Raw genomic sequence first — 11,452 nt, 5'->3', positions numbered from 1 at the left:
ACAGAAGCACTTGCACCTGCTGCAGTCAGTGAACATGCCCTTCCAGTCATTACCTGATTCTCCATGTCCTCATGCTAATTTTTTCCTTCACATTTATAAAGTTAAGAACACTGATCAGCCATAAATTGCTAAGCCAAACCTAATTAAGTGCACTGTTATTATATGAGGTGTGTTAAAACAACTTAATTCTGGCACTGGGGCTGTTCCCAAACACTTTGTGTGTGCTCTTCACCTCTGTATCTGCCAATGACACAACTCAATGGGACATGAGGTGCCCATTTGAAAAAAGTAATTTAAGCTGATTTGCTTCAAATGCTCCCACTTAATACAGAAAAAAAATGTTCTGTCTTGGAAATGCATCTTTTTTGCAGTTTTGTTTAAATTGCCTTTCCTTTCTCTTATTCCTTGGGCTTTTAGAACAATACACTGTCTTTTTCCCTTACACATGAGTGAGGCATGAATTCCTCCTTGTCAGGGCCTTTTTCTTACAGGTGATCCTCAGGACCAGAGCACTGTATGTAAATGATATTGCTTTCAATGGTTCTTTCTTTAGGAGATCGAGTGTAATGCCTATTTTACTCCTGTAGGAACCAAGAGCATACTTATCAGCTATGTTTCTGCAGTTGTGCAAGAAAACAACCTCCTAGACTGCAGAGTACATCCGGCAATTTGGTTTTGTAAGGATAAAAATCCATTCAACTTCATGCAAGGTGATGGCTATTTTAAAAGAACATAATATTCTGTTCTTCAGCTACATTTAAAAATCCCTAAATCCTTCACCACATGTAGTTCCTGTGCTAAACCATAACCTTCAAAATGAAGCCTCATAAATGGCAGTAGTGGTGTTTCACATCAGGGCTTACATGTAGTTATCATCAACACTGATTTGCAGGCACCAGAAAGTCCAGGAAAGGGAAAATCTGAATTTGGGGTACAGCCTGATAGCACCAATATTTCCTAAGTGTCTCCAATTTCATTCTGTCCTGTGCTTTTTTGCAGGTAAGTTTTGGGTATGCCAGCAGAACTGTATCAACTGCCAGGGAGCATAGGAACAATATTGGCTCAGAAGCATCTTGGGATTTGGACCTGTGTGGTGCTGGGGAGGAATCTAGGCTGTGCTGGAGGCTGTGTCACTTTGAATTTAGGAAAGTAATCACAGAAATGTTTTAAGCCCTTTTTTCTTTAAAAAGCTCTGATTACTGTGTGCTTCAGCATTCTACTGACATGAGGAGCACCACTGGCACATGTCCTGGAGTCCTTGTTCTAGTTCCTCTAAGCAAAGTCCAGCTCTTACAGCACCACTGTTGACATCTGCAGAAGACAGGGTGTTTTTTTTCTTTTCCTCTTGTTTGGAGCTTTATAATCACTCCAGTAAATGATATTAAACTCTTTAACCCAAAGAACTAAGTTTTCAGAAATTCACTGAGCTGTGTGCTTTCCATGCACTAATTTAAGAAAAAAAAAAAAAAAAGAAAGCGAGGCATGTGGGTGAGGTAAACTCTAAGGTACAGGTTACTGAATTACCACTGCATGCTGGTTCTGGTTTTCCAAAATACCCTGGATATATCTAAGAGTCTCTGCTAGGGATTAGAGCTACATGGACCTGTGCTCAAACCTGGTGCAGCCCTCCTTGATTGACTTCCTAGGCTTCTCAGAGCCATTAGTTTTACCAGGAGCTGTGTAAAATGTTGGGAAAGTGTGGTTCCATCTCATTAAAGATTTGGCAAATGTGCTCTGTTGTATCATCACATTGCACTACCATTTGTTTGCTTTTCGTACAGAATATTCCAAGCTTTTGTTCACTTGAATCTTTCAAGTGCTGGACTTAAATCCAGCATGTTGTTGGGTTGTCCCATTGACACTAAAAAATAATCACAAAGTGGGGGCTTGTGCAGTGCCCATCCTATTCTTCTGATGTTGCATCAGCCCTGGAAGCCTTTCAAAGCCACTTCAGATAGTCCCTGCTCTCTGCTGGGATCTGTTCAGTTTACTTTTGTTTGGGTTAATGCAATCTGTGGTCATGGGGCAATTACAAATAAATGAAGTATGAAAGACTTCATAGGATCTTTATTTGGATATCTAGTCAGGCATAAACTGTGATGTCAGTGCAGCTGTGTCCCAGATCGGGTGACGCCAGTGCATAAGGATTTGTAAACTGTGCTATTGTTCTGCAGGTATAATATTGTGTATGATTTTTGGCAAGTGACCTCAAGAAATCTCATACCAAGGTGATTTTTTTCCTGCCTTATCAGTCTTTCTGATGAAAAAAGAAAACTGGCTTTTGAAATAATCAACATCTCTTGCATTACTCTGGTATAGACAGGAAGATTTGTGCCCAGACTTGTTGAGTGCTCCCACCCCTCTTCCTCCCAGGTAAAAGACAGTTTCTGTCACTGTCTTTTGAGAGAGGTGGGTAAAACTGTGTTCAGCTGCTGAAAAACTTTGAAGCTCAATGAGATGAAAGATACTGTTGGAAGTCACATGAGTAAGTTCTTACAGCAGAGACTGCTCACAAGATTAGAGGATGTGCTAGTCCACTAATGAGTAAATTCAGGGTTTATGAGCTCGGAGGAAACTTTTCAGTGATGTTAAACCAACTCCACAAGACACTGTTAAACCCGTTGTCTTCGGGGAAAGTGTTTATTTACAGGGACAGCATTGGTTCAGAAATTTTTTCTCTTGTTAGAAAGAATATTGCTGCAAATTATTTTAATAGGAAGTTCTGATGAGGGAATATTTGTCTTAGAGATTTTTCCAAGATGTTCAACAAACTATTGCAGCTAGTAAGTTAGTAGAGACATTTTTAAACAGGAGTGAAACTCCTCTGATATGTGCATCCACTGCTTCCTTACATGGCCAGGAGCATTAATGAGATGTTGCAGCATGCTACAAGGAACTACCAAAAAAAAATTGGTGGGCCCAATGTGGCCCACCCTTTTTTCTTCTGTGAACAGTCAAGCAAGAGATGTCAGGCTCTCAATGGTCTGCCATGAATGGACTGCAGAATGCTGCTTGTCAAAATGCAAAGTCCAGGAGGGAGGAGAAGTTGGTATCCAGGTGAAGGATGCTCATGAATGGATTTTGATGGTGGAAAATGCATGCACTGCATCAAAGTTAATTTCAGCATTGGATATTGCCCCCTTTAGTCTTCCTAAATATGAAAGTACATGTATATTCATAAAACACTTGAGGAATGTTATCTCTGTTTGGTGGGTCTGTCAACTTAGGAAAGATATTAGGGAAATTTGCAAGAGCCTTGGGAGTGGGAAACACCTGTCCTCCAGATTTGGGGTAGGGGTGTGAAACCTGTTTGCACGTGTGTATTCATATGTGTGTGTAATGGGATTGGAAACAGAAACCAAGAGATATTGATTTTGCCCTTGCAGAGACCCAGAATAGTTGGCTGCACAATAAATGGGAGAAATGAAAAATTATGTGGTAGCAGTGGCTTAAAAAAAAAAAAAATGGGGAAAATTATTTCTCTATAAAACACTCTAAGATCTCACCAAGGGACACTTGATGTTATCAGATGCATTTAAAAGGAAGAAGTCTCAAACTGATAATGTTTCTGAAAGGTCAGTGGTGCAGGACATTTGCAAACCATGAGTGATTAACAGAGGGAGTTTAGAAGGCAGCGAGTTTCCATCCCTTCCTGCAGTGCTCACAACTGAAGGAAACACATAGGAAGGATCTTTAGGTAGGTAAGAGCTGAGTATGGGGGAAGACTTGCCACTTATAAAGTGTCAGGAAAACCTCAAATTATATGAGTTATAAATATGCCTGAACTCCTCCTTGGGGTCCTGCCAAGCCATGGGCAGCGTGTGCTGCTGGAGGGAGGAAGAGCAGTGTCCTCAGATTGCTGAGCTGAACTCTTTAAATAAAACACAAGGCTGCTAAATTTTTCATCTGTCTCTCTCAAATAGAAGTTCTTAGTCTGACAGCTTTTCCTTTGCATTCTTAAGCACTACTATTTTAACAGCAATATTTGGTCTCCAGCGCCCTGACTTGTGCTTTGGGTTTTCTCTGTGTGCCCTTGGGGCTTGCTCTGCTGAGGGAGCTGAGACATCCCAAAGCTGTTTGCCAGAACTGACCTGTAATTTTCCAGTAAGTCATCGTGCCATCAGGAAATGCCACTTTGTGTAGCTCAGGATGTTTCCTGAAGACATACTTTGCAGCAATGTTTCATTCTAGAAAGAGCAGAAAGAACAAACAAAAAAGCATTTTTCTTATGTTAAAGCAGAGTTGTTTTATATAAGATTTTACAATGAAATGCATTTATCCTATAAGCATGAAAAATGCAGCAAAGCATTTCAATAAAATATTTCTTTAGGAACAAGTTACAGAGGTTCTTTTGTCCATTTTTATTATGGAAAATATATTTAAGCTTGCAGAATTTGCTGTGAAAGGGGAAATCCTATTAAAGCCAGCTTTGTTTTCTCTCTCTGTACTGCTTTGCTTTGGTTTATGTCTTGTATTAACGAGGTGTTCAGCTGGGCAAGAAATAATGCTTTTCTCAGTTTGTGGTTGACTTTTTGTTTGCATAAACTTATTTGCTGTATGATATCTTCACGGTCCAAGCTTTTGTGATTTATAACTTAGGTATACAAAACTTCACAAAGATGCAATGTAGAGTTAATATCCTATATATGGAATGGGAGATGCAGTTGAATTTAACTCCTGAGTCTCTTAAAAGACAGCAGGGCTCTCTCTGGTTTGGTGTTTGAATCTGGAAGAGAGCATGTCACCTGTAAAACAGTCAGATTTAAGCAGAGGCTGTTGGACAGTTTAGTTTAGGCCTTTTGGAGAATTCTTCCTTTAAAAAATTCAGACAGTATATTTTGTAGTACAAGCCAATGGAGTAAGTCTTATGTTCCTGTACAGGTTAACTTGCTGGGGACTGGGATTTTGCTCGAGGCCAAATGCCAGTGCTCCCACCATGAAATGTGCATTCAGCTCCCCTTAAAAGGTAAACCCCATGGAAAACCCACACAAATTATGAGAAACTGTTATGAACTGAACCATGAATTTTTAATATTCAGTTACCCTGAGGTACAAGTTAGAGCTTAAAATAAATTGTTCTATATTTCATACTCTGTATTTCATGCACTACTCTGAGTAGGGCATGCCACAATACATGAAGGAAATGAAGTTTCCAAAGGACTCTGCTTTGGGTTAAACAGGACAGTTTTACAAACAGTCATTCTGGAGACAGGATGTACCAGAGCTGTGTGTGGCCACAAAATCTGGTGGTGCCTTTCACTGCCTGTCCGTGTCTGGTGTCTCACCTCCTGCACGCTCCAGGCTCCTTGCACAGCCTCAGTGCCCAGCTCAGGATGGGCTGCCACTCCTGCCTTCCACACTGTGGCAGAGGACACAAAATCACTGGTGGTGCATAGGGTGTATAGCTGGACAGGACTCACCCCTGAAGCTCACTTTTCACCTGAATTACAGTGACCTTTTTTTTTCCTCCCCAGTCTTCTAAGTGTTGAAACATCTGCAACTTCCCCCAGACCCTGCTGCTTCCTTTCCCTGCACACCCCGAGCCAGCAGTGGGGATACCCTGCAGGGAAGGATCTCCCAGCACTTGGGTGTGTGAGAGTAAGCTGGACCCAGCTCATTGCCTCTTTGGCTCAATCCTTTGCCCCAGATTTTTGGCACTCTAACACAGAGTCCTCTCCTGCCCAGTTTATCATCCTGCACTCAGGTCCTTCCCCTGTCAAACTCAGCCCTGCTGGAGTGGGACATCAGAGGTGCTGGGCAGCATTTCCCAGAGACAGGAGGGAATTACAAAGCCCAGGAGAGAAGAGCCCCGCTCCCACTTCAGCAGTGTCCCGACAGAAGTGATGAACAAACCTGATTATCCTTGACTCTCACTCAGACTCCTGTTCATAAGCATAACCTCAAAGTGATTTGTATTTCCTTTTGCAGAATTGCAGCATCCAATTCTACAAGCAGTTCTGCCACATACAAATGGGTTTTTTTTTCCTGCTTGATGTGTTTTATTTGATGCTGGAATCTTCCTTTAGTCAGATGAGATGTGACTGCTGCCAGTGCTTTGAAAAGTGGATGCAGCAGGGAAACTGAGGCACTGCAGGCACTGGAGATGTTTGTTGGCTTTAGCAAAGAGGGCAAAGAGCCTCAGGAATGATGTGTGACACTCAGCAGCCTTGTGGGGGGGGACAGGTGACATATTTACCTCCAGTCCTCCTCCAGGGGAGCAGGGTGTGGACTGCAGAGTAAAGCATTTGAGAGCTGCTTTCCTCTGCCCATGGCATGTGGGATTCAGAGCGTGTTAGGGGAGTTGGACGGATTGGAATGCTCTCACACTTAGTCTCATTCAGGTTAGCAGAGGGGAAAATGTCCCACTGATGTTGTGGTGACCAGGGGTGAGTCCTGGAGGTCCCAGTGCAGGGACCAGGCTAGTGCTGCCCCCCTGCATGGGCATATTCAGATGGGGCTCCTTCCACAGCTGATATCCGGGGCAGATGCTGCTAAATTTGTAAGGCCCGAGCAAAACTCTTTGTTTGTTTCACCAAGAAAAGGAAACATCAGGAAAAGTTAAATTATCTTCAGGAACTGCCTTCCCATTGATTTTATTAACTAAGAATGAAAAGCACATTAAGCATAACTGAATTATTCTGTGACTAGTGTTACTAATAGATCTCTAAAAAAATTGGGTTTGCTTGGAGGTAATAATAAATGCACCTGGTACTGGAGATGGAACTGTAGTGCACACAGAAATGGCATTGAGGTGCTGCAGCCTGCTGGTATGCCTATAAAGCAGGAAGAAAGTTAAAACAGTGAAATGGAGAGCACACAAACTGATGGCATGTAAACAGAATATCAAGTTATTTCTACAGAGGCCAAACCAGAGACCCAAGATTACCATGCAGGTACAGAAGAAACTCAAGTTTTTACATAAAAGCTTGTAAATCAGCTGCTGCTTCACTGAACATGCACATTTCCATGGATGTATGTGGATACAAATGGGATTTAGGCCTACAGTACGTAAGAAATTATATTAGTTCTGAATGTCCAGGGTTTGACAAAGTTAATTTTTAATATTGGCAGAATTTTGAAGGTCTGAGGTGTAGTGACAGCATTGTCCAGGGTCTGGTTGGAGAAAGCTGGGCAGAACCTGCTGTGCTGCCAGCCTGGGGGGCAGGAGAAGGGTGGTCCTGTGGGGGTGGGAAAATGGGGGTCCCTCCACTCAGGTGCTCCCCACGTGCTGCCCAGGGATGCAGGGCTTTCCCCCTCCAAAACAGACCATACTACCGTGGTTTCTTAGCCAGAAATAAAACCTGCAGCAGGAATTTTGCAATCTACCTGGTCCAATGCTTTCAAGAAATGATATATGCATACATGCATATTTATTTGGTTTTAGTTTGTAATTTTGGGACAGGTACAGAGGAGAGTTCAGAATTGCTATATGATTTAGCAGCCCCAGATTAGCCACATTTCTTTCTCTGATTGTAACATTGTATATAAACTGATTTGTTCAGAATAACTTTGACTTAATCATAAAGTAAGCCTTGTGATGTATATGACAAATTAAAAAATTATTTTCACATTAGGTCTGAAATTATTAACATATTTTTGTAGTAGCTTTCAGGAAAAAAAATTAAATAGCTGAGAAGGCTGTCCAGGTGAAATTCATCTTAAATCTGTGAGTATTGATGGATAACCCTGTTCTATTCACCTTGATGCTGTTTGCTGGGGGTGCTGGGGTGCTGCTGTAATGTCTGTCAAAACATTGTAGGCAGGTAAAAACCCAGTTAAAATATGTGTTGCAGTGAGTTGTTTTAAGGTATTCAGCAGTTCTGGGTTGAAGTCATGAAGGATTTTAGGCATTTTCCACCTTTAACATATTTAAATTCTCTATTCATGACTCTGGTACCAACATCCATATTAATGCCATTTCTTTGCAATCAAAACCTCACTGCCAGAAGCCTGACCATTTCAGTGAGTGTCTCATTCACCTCCAGAGGAGTGCTGGGCTCAGTGATTTGTCCCTCCTGGAGTGTAATTCATTCAAATAAATGTAAATCACTATTTTATGTTGTTTGGTCAGGGTTTATAGATGTCAGTGTACACTACTGAAAAGGCACATGGCAGATATTAAGGGAGGAATCAATGTGCTTCACAGAGATGAGAACAGGCAGGGGTTGGTTTTGGTTTATCCACTGTGCTGCAGTCAGTGCAGCTATTATTGATTTTGATCCCACAAGTGTTTGACCTCCTTTGTACAGCACAACTTGTCTATATTTCACAGCTGAATTTTTTTTTTGCCTTGTACTTCATGTTCATATTCCATTAGTATGCTACTTGAAAAAAATAAATCAATGCAGCTTGTTAATTAAAAAAGGGAAATTCCTCAGCCTCCTGAATCATTAAGCTGCTCTTGTGTGTCTGCTGGGACCAGCGTGGCCCGACCCTGCTGGGTGGCAGTGACACAACTGGGGACCACGGAATCCCAGAACTGTTTAGGGTGGAAAAGGCCTTTCAGATCATCCAGTCCAACTGCCAACCCAGCACTGCCACGTCCCCCCCCAAACCGTGTCTGCCAGGGCCACATCTATACGGATTTTAGATACCTCCAGGCAGGGTGACTCAGCCACTTCCCTGGGCAGACTTTTCCTGTGCTTCACAGCATTTTCAGTGAAGAAATTTTTCTAACATCCAGTCTAAACCTCCTGTGATTCATCTTGAGGCCATTTCCTCTTGGCTTATCTCTTGTTACTTGGGAGAAGAGACAGACATGGGGCACACTGCTTGTGCAGCCGTGGGGCAGAGGCTCAGCTGACTGCAGAGCTACAGTAAAAAGTATATTCCTGCATTTTTCATTTGCATGTATATATTGAGAAAGGTAAGAGAAAACCTGCTGACCGGTCCACTTCAGCCAGATCCAGATCATGTAGTTTTACTCTATTTAATCCCTCAGCCAGCACCAAATTGTGCATGTCTCTTTCCAGCCCTTGGGCCCGCCAGCTCTCAGTGTCCCTGATGTGCAAGAAGGTGAGGGTACACCTCACCTCAGTGTCCCTGATGTGCAAGAAGGTGAGGGTACACCTCACCTCAGTGTCCCTGATGTGCAAGAAGGTGAGGGCACACAGAGCTCTCCTCTCCTCTCCCTGGGCTCCAGCTGAGTGCCCCTGCACAAGTCCTGCCCTCCCGCCGGTGGGCACGGTGCATCAGGCAGGTGCAATGAGCCATTTCCTGGTTTCCTTTCCACTGCTCTCAGCCTTGCTCGTCAGTGGGATGGCTGGATGAGAGGAACCAAAACCCTGTGCCAGGGCTGCAGCCCCGCTGGGGCCAGGGGAGCTGGGTGTCCAGTGGGGCTGACTGCCAGGGAAGGCTGAGGGATGCCAGGACCTGGGGCTGAGGCCAAAGCTGCTGCAGTGCAGGTGAGCCACGAGGGACACCTCGAGCCAGAAGGGCTCCCTGGCAGGAAAAACTTGCTCTGGCTGGGTCTACTGGAGCTGCAGTGCTGGCAGAGACTGGCGCTGCCAGCTGTGTGGTCTGCAAATGCCCTTGTGCAAAATGCAGAGACAGGGAGTAGCTGCAGTTACAGTGGCATGTCTGAATGAGGTTGGTTGGGGTTTTTTTTAAACACTAATTGATCTGGTTCAGCTAGCTGGGTTTTAGGATGCTAAACTGCTGATCTGTTTAGGATTTCATACATTATAGAGGAAGTTTTTTCCCTCAAGGGGCAAGTTCAAGGAAAAAGCAGTATTCCTACGTACAAGAAAGGTACCTTCCTCTTGTACCATCTCCAGTTAATACTTTTCCCATTTCAGCTGCTCCCCACGTATCAGTTCCATCCAGACTGACATCAAGGCTTTTTCCATGGGGTAGCAGTGGAACAACAGAGCAAATATGGATCCTTCTGGTCAGGGTAAGTCCATGTGAGCCACAGAGTAAGAAATAAACTGTGTGCCTCTGCCAAGGAGAACTTAAAACCTGGGTGGATCCTCCATGGTTTCCTTATGCTGTCTGAGAAGGTGTTCATGCAGGCTGGGGCAGCGCCACATCCTGGAGCTGCATGTGGCTTGAAACAATGATTTGCAGCAATGGCCTGAGAGCTAAACACTCTGCTGCCACTGCTACTCTTTTTCTGTTTAGCTAATACACTTTTCTCAGCAAAACATCTCATCACCCTTTTGCTTTTCAAGCATCAGTAGAGTCAGCAGTTCCTTCCCCACCTGCCAAAAGCTTTGGCTGTCTCTGTGAGAGCTGGGCTTCTTTCCACTACAAAACCTGGAAGGAAGTTAGGAAGTCAGCACCGTGCAGTGCTGAAACTTTATATTATAAAACAGGAGAAGATTCTTCTTGTGTTACTCATTTTAAAACAGATTAAAAGCCACCACATAAGCCCCTCCCCTCACCAGTGAATGATCTGACTGTGGAAATTGGGTTATGCACCCTCTGGGCTGTGTAGGACCTTGAATGAGGAATGACCTTTGCTGTCCCCTCCTGTGTGTCTTAGTCAGCCTTTGTGCAGTAGGGGACAAGAAGAAATGCCTGAAGTAGGTCTCTGGACACCGCGGAGCAAAGGCTGCTGCCACGGGCTGATCGATGAGCAGTCACAGCTTTCTCAGCACGAGGAGTGACAGCCCTGCTCTGAGCCGGGGTGGCTGCTGTGCCCCTTCCCCCACACCACCCCACACTGCCTGACACAGAATCATAGCATGGTTTGGGCTGCAAGGCACCTTAAAGATCACCCAGTTCCTACCCCCTGCCACAGGCAGGAACAACTTCCACCTTAAGAGCAGATTGCCGAAAGCTCCATCCAGCCTGGCCTGGAACACTTCCAGGAATGGGGCATTCTTCTTCTTCAGGCACACAGTGGTCCTCAACAACAGCCAGGGTTTCTTTAGCAAGGATTGAGAATGCATTTCCAAATAGCTCTTCTACCTCTAAACATCTAAGGTGGGAAAGCACGGCAAGCCTATTTGGGCAGCTGCAGTCCGAGCCCAGGAACTGTCCTTGATAGCATCTGATCATGTATGGCAGAGTATTCTCTGCAGCCATCAGCCTGACTATCAGACCCCTGGTTCCTGGAGCCAGCTGGCAGGGTGTGCATTGCCCCCATTTCTCAGACATAAGGTCACTGAAGACAACCTTTCACTGTGGCACTCCCCCAACCCCTCCCAGCCTGACAGTGCCTCTCTCTTCTTTTGTTCCAAGAAATATCCCCATTTTAAGAAATGTCCCTTTTTGAATTCTTCTCATTCTAATTTTAAAGTATGTAAGCTGGAGTGTTTTCCTCACCCATTTTTCCTGTGGGGAGCAGCAGGGGGGTGGCAGGGTGTTTGGCCAGTGGGCAGCGAGAGGTTTCCTCAGCCAGTGTGAGCACGACTGACTACTCTTGATGGTTCTCAGGCAGAACTATGTGAAGTTAGTGGCTCTTTGGGAGGGGTCTTCAGGTAAAGAGGGACTTCTAAGTTAGGCA

Source organism: Fringilla coelebs, assembly GCF_963513975.1.
Source record: "Fringilla coelebs genome assembly, chromosome: 5".
Classification (NCBI taxonomy): Eukaryota; Metazoa; Chordata; class Aves; order Passeriformes; family Fringillidae; genus Fringilla; species Fringilla coelebs.
Note: the sequence above shows the minus strand (reverse complement) of the source record.